The 6,977-nt window shown below is 46.7% G+C and overlaps 1 protein-coding gene across 1 annotated transcript in view; it reads left to right on the top strand.

Moving 5' to 3' along the window:
• Positions 1 to 256: 256 nt before the first annotated feature.
• Positions 257 to 6,977, top strand: part of glis2a (GLIS family zinc finger 2a) — a 97,232-nt gene continuing 90,511 nt past the window's right edge. Inside the window, exon 1 of the mRNA XM_063198281.1 lies at positions 257 to 1,553. The gene's annotated coding sequence lies outside the window, so the exon portion shown is untranslated. The remainder of the gene's footprint in view (positions 1,554 to 6,977) is intronic.

The following is a 6,977-nucleotide window of genomic DNA, read 5'->3' as shown; positions in this document are numbered from 1 at the left end:
TCTTTTCTCAATTGTTGAAACACAACAGTTAGGCCTACCATGTGTTTCAATTAGCCGTATCAATAGGTAGGTCACCTCTAAATCTAGAGGTGTAAAGAAAAGGGTTGAATGAATTCGACAAAAATATTTGTGGTCCCTAATCCTTCAGAAAAAAATGTCGCGTCTTGATTTGACCACCAGATGGCGCAATTGGCTTCTATGTACTTGCGTGCGCATAGGCTACTTGAGGGCCTGGTTTGGCGAATGTGGATGCTTGGCCTGTTGTGTTCCAGAACCCGCTTGTTGGCTGGGTGGCACACTGTCTGTGGAGGAGAGACAGACGTACAGCAGTGTAGGCTACTTCTTTCGAGAATAATATCAGACTTGGACCCATTGTGTAAAGACGCACAACAAAAAGCGTCAATTTTCCTCAAATGTCTGCGCTCTCTGTATCAGCCAGTTGAAAATAACAGGACTAGCTGTAGAATTCAGACTAGTCAAACTATTGTTCATAACTTAATAAAAATGATGGGCCATGCACGAGCTACAAGTTGGTGAATGTTTTGGAGACCGCGCGCGTTCCTGTCCACCTTTCCGCTTCTGAATTACACTAAATTGTTTCACTCCCACTGTTTTTTAAATTAACATAGCTTCGAGTTATGTAGACCACCTTCAGTGCAGTCAGTTCGGGGTTATGGCGTTGAAATCCCCCTCCCCTGTATTTCTCCATGGGGAACAACAGGAGCGCGAGAGAATCTACCTTTGGGGAGGGAAAAAACAGGCTGGCTAGGGAGTGGGGACAGCTCATGGTGGATATAGGCGGAGCAGGCATGCGCTGAGCCCGCGGGCAGAGTGGCCAACGTTGAAGTCTGCACACAGACTGTCGCACGGAAACCACCGCGCCGCTTACGTCTCCAAGCGGGCGAGGGCCAGAAAGAGAGTGAGAAAGGAGAGGGAGGGGGGCAAATGAAAAAGCTCTGCACCGCTGTACGCGTGAGACATCTGGAAACGACGCTCAAAGGCACACACCGACTCCGCGCACCAATTTGGAATGCCGTTTTTATGAAGATGACCAATCTTTAACACCCTTGACCGGCGTCGTTACTCAACGATTCCACAATTTTAGCGTCTATTTGAGCGAGATATTGTAACATATTTAACGTATTTTTTCGGTTTCGTTATCATCAGACTCTTGACTATAGGCGTGTTTTTATGTGTCTGAATCGTCAAGTTAAAATAGCCTGTGAGACGTATTTCCTATGCCTAGAAGATTTACTTTATGGGCTGCGACAGGATCTGATACAGTTTTAGAACGTAACACAAAGTAGGCTACTACATTTTCTTTCGCTGTTAATGTTTTTTGCTATGTTTTGACAACGGCATTCGCCAGCTGATCGGGATACTTAAAACAGTATCGTCTTCTTTTTGTCGCTTGGGACATTACGTGAACAGACAGAGACGTCTAGTGTTTCTTTTGAAGTGACAGACGAGCAAGCGAGCGAGTACGAGGCGAGCCAGTGGAGGAGAGGAGAGACCCTGCCGTCACGTTCCGGGAAAACTGGCCTTCCTTAAAGGTAAACCATTACAAACAGCAGTGTTTTCTTACGCCAGGGAAAATAAGTCGTAACAGTTTTGTTTGTGTGTGTGTGCAGTGTCACCATTTTTAAAGGCTGTCACACAGGTTCGCGGCCGGTTGGTTGGATTAGAGAAATGCTGAATGGATGTGATGCGGTTGGGTATTTCGGGTGGCATGGACTGACCCAGTTTTTGTCTGAGAGTGTGTCGTGAGGGACAACAAACGATGCTTGCTGGACTGAATGTCTCTGGTGAACTAATATGTTGCCAACCTTGCCCCCACCCTCACCCTGTCTTTCAACATGGGTTTTGGGGAAGATCAACACGCGCTCTCGTGGTTGGTTTTAAGTCGAGACACCGTGCAGAATTGGGCAACTTGGGTCCCTGGGGAGCCGTGCTGCTGGCCACTTCAGATATAGTTTTAAGTGTTTCAAAATAATGTCACCCAGTCAGAGATAATGTGCTTGTCCAAATAACCTCTTTTGGAGAACTTATATTAAAAATGGTAATAGTTTAATGCAGATTAATTACGCATTTGTAACCACTCAGAGTCATTCATATAACCATACACACAGTTTGATTGGTTTCAAATTGCCACCCAAAAGATAATATGTGCAAAATGAACAACCTCATTGTGAATGTATGTTACAAATGGTAATATTCATAGTTAAATTACATATAGGCCTAACCAGTTTATATAACCTCTGACACTTCCCAAAACATTAGCAGTCAAGGTTGCTCTCTCTTGACAGCTCACTGGTGTGGGTCAACAATTTTCAGAGAAGATTACTTTCTTCCTGCAAGCTCTCGCATAGGTCTTGCTATGCATTGTTCAGGACCTAATCACCCACTAAAACAGAACTTAATGTCATCAGATGTCAGGAGGAGACAACAAATCCACAAGTCAGCAGACTTTGTGAATGTGAAGTCAGAAAACAAATTTGTTAAAAACTGAGGCTAGGGTTCTTTTTTATTGGAGCGGCTTGATCTCTGTGTCACATCATTGTTGGTCATGGACTTTGTGACCCATTGGCACTCCAGCCCATAATCGCCGATGAGAAGAGGGGCGGCTGAGGAGTTGGTGTGTGAAGAAAAAAAAAAATGACCATATGTGTAGCGGCCACAGAAGCTTTTAGAATTATGACAGCCATCTAAAACAGTTTGGAGCCATTTCAACCACCCTAGTCTTCATCAGACTAGCCTTCCTTAATTCCCCCCCCGGGATCAATAAATGATAAACGATACTTTACTATAGCCTATAGGCGAAAAGCCGACTGTTGACTCGGTGTAGCCAAAATCTTTGGATGGAGTACACAGGATGGCGTCGCCATGCAGGCTATAACTCTACTATACCTCAGAGGCACCACTGAATATGGCCCTGAGGCGTCAAAAACTCAGTTCATAAAGTAAACAGCCTGCCAGTTTCCTTCCGACCCAAGTGTCTTCACTGATCATATGGTCTAGCTGTCTTGAGTACTCAGGCCAATTCTGGAGTGCGTTTCTCGAAGGTGTACCCAGTTAGCAACTTGGATAGTTTTCAGTGGGAAATTACATTGCAAACAACAAAGTAGCTAACATAGTTAGCAACTATGGTTTCGAGAAATGCACCCAGAGCTGGTTGGATCAAAATTGTGGCTGGGATTTTTTTTTAACGTAGGCCTACATTCTGAACCCGGGATTGACACCTCTGAATAATGGCATGTACATTTTAGAACCGGTTATTACTGAAAGCCACAGGGGTAATATTGTCCTTAGAGGGGCCCCTGACAATAATTTTGGGGGCCCTTCTTGGAGACGTCTGAACTTTTCTGTCTCTGCGGTGGCTCCACGCATCAGAAGAGGTCAGTGCGGTCATGTTGCAATTGGAATATTCATGCAGTTCAACATTTTTTTTAATAACAAAACACAGAGAGTGAGAGAGCTAGCATACAGAGAGAGGGCATCATAGATGGTGTAATCTTCTGTGTTCGTACACCAAAAATATATTTTTTTCTCGCTTCCTAACTAGGCCTTACTGGGTGGATCATGCCTGCCGATTTGGACAGGTTTCGTAGATGAGTAAAGTTCCGAGATGATGCAGAGTGCACCTAATCATTTATTCCACAGGGGAAGTGTGTGTGTGTGTGTGTGTGTGTGTGTGTGTGTGTGTGTGTGTGTGTGTGTGTGTGTGTGTGTGTGTGTGTGTGAGAGAGAGTAAGAGAGAGAGAGAGAGAAAGTGTTTTTCTCTTACACCTCTTCAGGCCAACCGCTTTAAGGGGAGCATGATGTAACATCTCTGTAATGCTGAGAAACCAAGACAATATCCTGTGGACAGAGAGAGGAAGAGAGAGAGAGAGAAAGAGAGAGAGAGAGAGAGAAAGACATGCAGAGAGAGACAGACAGACAGACAGACAGACAGACAGACAGACAGACAGACAGTGTGTGTGAGAGAGAGAGTTAGCCAGGCAGATTGGGAGTGTAGGTTAGGTAGGCAGACAGAGAGGCATGCGGGCAACTAAAACACAGTGAGAATAAAGAGACAGAGTATGGTAAAGACAGACAGGCAACTAACACAGAGATGCAGAGAGAGAGAGAGAGAGAGAGATTGAAAAACAGAAAGAGAGATGCAGCAAGAGAGAGAGAGAGAGAGAGAGAGAGAGAGAGAGAGAGAGAGAGAGAGATTCAAAGAGAGAAAGAGAGAGAGAGATGTTGAAAAACTGAAAGAGAGATTTAACCAGTCCTTTATTGACTCATTGTTGAACGTGTTACAATGTCAGGCCGCAACTTACATTCTCAGTGGTCAACCCCCCCCCCCCTATACATTGAAAAACTGAAAGAGAGATGCAGCAAGAGAGAGAGAGAGAGAGAGAGAGAGAGAGAGAGAGAGACATTGAGATTCAAAGAGAGAAAGAGAGAGAGATATTGAAAAACTGAAAGAGAGAGAGAGATTGAAAAACTGAAAGAGAGAGAGAGATTGAAAAACTGAAAGAGAGAGAGAGAGATTGAAAAACTGAAAGAGAGAGAGAGAGAGAGAGAGAGCGTCTCGGCTGCTCGGCTGTGATGACGTGACTGGTGAGTGGTGAGCGGTGGTGGACCGAGGGGGCCTCTAGGAGGAAGGCAAGGCAAGGCAAGGCAAGGCAAGGGGAGGCAAGGCAAGGGGAGGCAAGGCAAGGGGAGGCAAGAGGAGGCAAGGGGAGGGAAGGCAAGGCAAGGGGAGGCAAGGCAAGGCAAGGCAAGGCAAGGCAAGGCAAGGCAAGGGGAGGGAAGGCAAGGCAAGGGGAGGGAAGGCAAGGCAAGGGGAGGGAAGGGCCTTTGATGGGAGTTGCCACGAGGCACGGCAGGCCTGTCGGACTGACTGGCTGGCTGGCTGACTGGGGCCCTTGCTGTATCTTCTCCTCTTGTCCCCTTGTGTCTTGTGAAGTAATTTAAAAAGGTAACATTCGTAGTTTAATTACATATTTATAACCAGTTCATGGTTGGGAGTTGCCACAAGGCACGGCAGGCCTGTCTGTCGGACTGGCTGGCTGGCTGGCTGGCTGACTGTGGCCCTGAAGGATACCTTAACTAGGATCCCTTGCTCTGTATCTTCTCCTCTTGTCCCCTTGTGTCTTGTGAAGTGATTTAAAAAGGTAACATTCGTAGTTTAATTACGTATTTATAACCAGTTCGTGGTTGGGAGTTGCCGCAAGGCACTGCAGACCAGACTGGCTAGCTGGCTGGTTTGACTGGGCCCTGAAGGATATACCTGGATCAGGATATTCTGTCATGTCTCTTCCTCCCGCCATCTCCTCTTGTCTCCTTGTATCTCCTGCCATCTCAACTTATCTCCTCCGGACTCCTCTCCTCACCTCCTGCTCTCCTCTCCTCTCTTATCATCTCCTCTCTTTTCCATCCTGTGTCCTCTCCTGTCTCCTCTTCTCCCCCTGTCTCATCTTTACTCGTCTCCTCTCCTTCTCTCCTTTCCTCCTGTTTTGTCCACTGTTGTGCCCCCGTCTCCCCTTCTGCTCCTGTCTCCTCTCCTCTCCTCTCCTTTCCCCTCCCTTCCTCTTCTCTCCTGTCTCCTCCGGTCTTCTCTCATGTCGTCTCTTCCCCTTCTGTTTGCTCCGCTCCTGTTGCCTCTCCTCTCCTCTCCTCTCCACTCCAACTGCTCTCGTCTCATCTCCTGTCGTCTTTTCTCGTCTCGTCTCGTCTCGTCTCGTCTCCTCTCCTCTCCTCTCCTCTCCAACTCCTCTTCTTCTGTCTCCTTGTGTCTCCTTGTGTCATCTCTTTTCCCCTCTCCTCCGGTCTCCTTCCATCTCTTCTTGCTAGGGATGTAAATAATAATCAAAATGTATTGATGCATCGATGTATCGGCCGGCGATTTGATCAAATTGCATTGTATCGTGGGGCATTCTTAAGTATCGAAAATAATCGAATCGCTGGCCCCTGTCCAATGCCATAGCTCCAGAACATAATAGAAGTGGAAAAGTATACGTGTAAATTGGAAAGAATCGAATCGAATCGTATCGTATCGTTGCGAATTCCTAAGTATCGAAAATAATCGAATCCCTGCTTATACCGTATCGTATTGTCATGGAGGCTGTGATTTACACCCCTACCTCTTTCCTCCGTCTGCTCCTTTTGCCTTGGTTCTCCTCTCCAACACTTCTCCTTCTATATCCTTTCCTCTCCTCTCCTCTCCTCTGCTCTCCTCTCCTCTCTCCTTCCCATGTCTTGGCTCCTTTTCAACTCAGACAGACAATAATAAAAAAAGCCAACATGCACTGTGCGTGCACTGTGTGTGTATGTGCGCGTGTTGACACTTCAGTCTTAAATTTCATCAGCAATCCAATACTCTGTTCTTCTTACTTTACTTCAGGACTCTGTGTGAATCTCTCTCCCTCTCTCTCTCTCTCTCTCTCTCTCTCTCTCTCTGTATGTGTGTATGCCGGTCTGTCTGTCTGTCTGTCTGTCTGTCTACGTGCCTTCAACAGCTCAATACGTCTCTGCTTGTGTGTGTGTATGTGTGTGTGTGTGTGTGTGTGTGTGACTCCAAGTGAGTTGCCCAACTTCTTCAATCCTCCCCTCCGTCGATCTGACGATAATATTATCTGTGAATCCAACAGGAGAGGAAAAAAGGCTACAGAAGTCCGAAGGTGGTAGAACTGGAGGGAGAAGAGAAAGAGAAAAAGAAAAGAGAGAAAAACAGAGAAAGAAAAAAAAAGGAAAAATGCCACAGGCTTTGTTCCAGCATAGTGTCTGCAACCCTGTGGCTTGCGTTGGGGAGTTCACCGGGTTCGGTGGTTTCATAAACGCTCCCCGAGAGAGGGAGAGAGAGAGAAAGAGGGGAAAGCATGGAGCCATGTGAAAGCAGAGCTGGGGCCCCTCCTCTCTCTCCCTCTCTCTCTCTCTCTCTCCTACCTCTCCACTCCTCTCCTATCCTCTCCCCTCGCAGCTCGGCCCCA

Source organism: Engraulis encrasicolus, chromosome 1 (assembly GCF_034702125.1).
Source record: "Engraulis encrasicolus isolate BLACKSEA-1 chromosome 1, IST_EnEncr_1.0, whole genome shotgun sequence".
Taxonomy (NCBI): Eukaryota; Metazoa; Chordata; class Actinopteri; order Clupeiformes; family Engraulidae; genus Engraulis; species Engraulis encrasicolus.
Note: the sequence above shows the minus strand (reverse complement) of the source record. Positions and strands in the feature narration are given on the sequence as shown.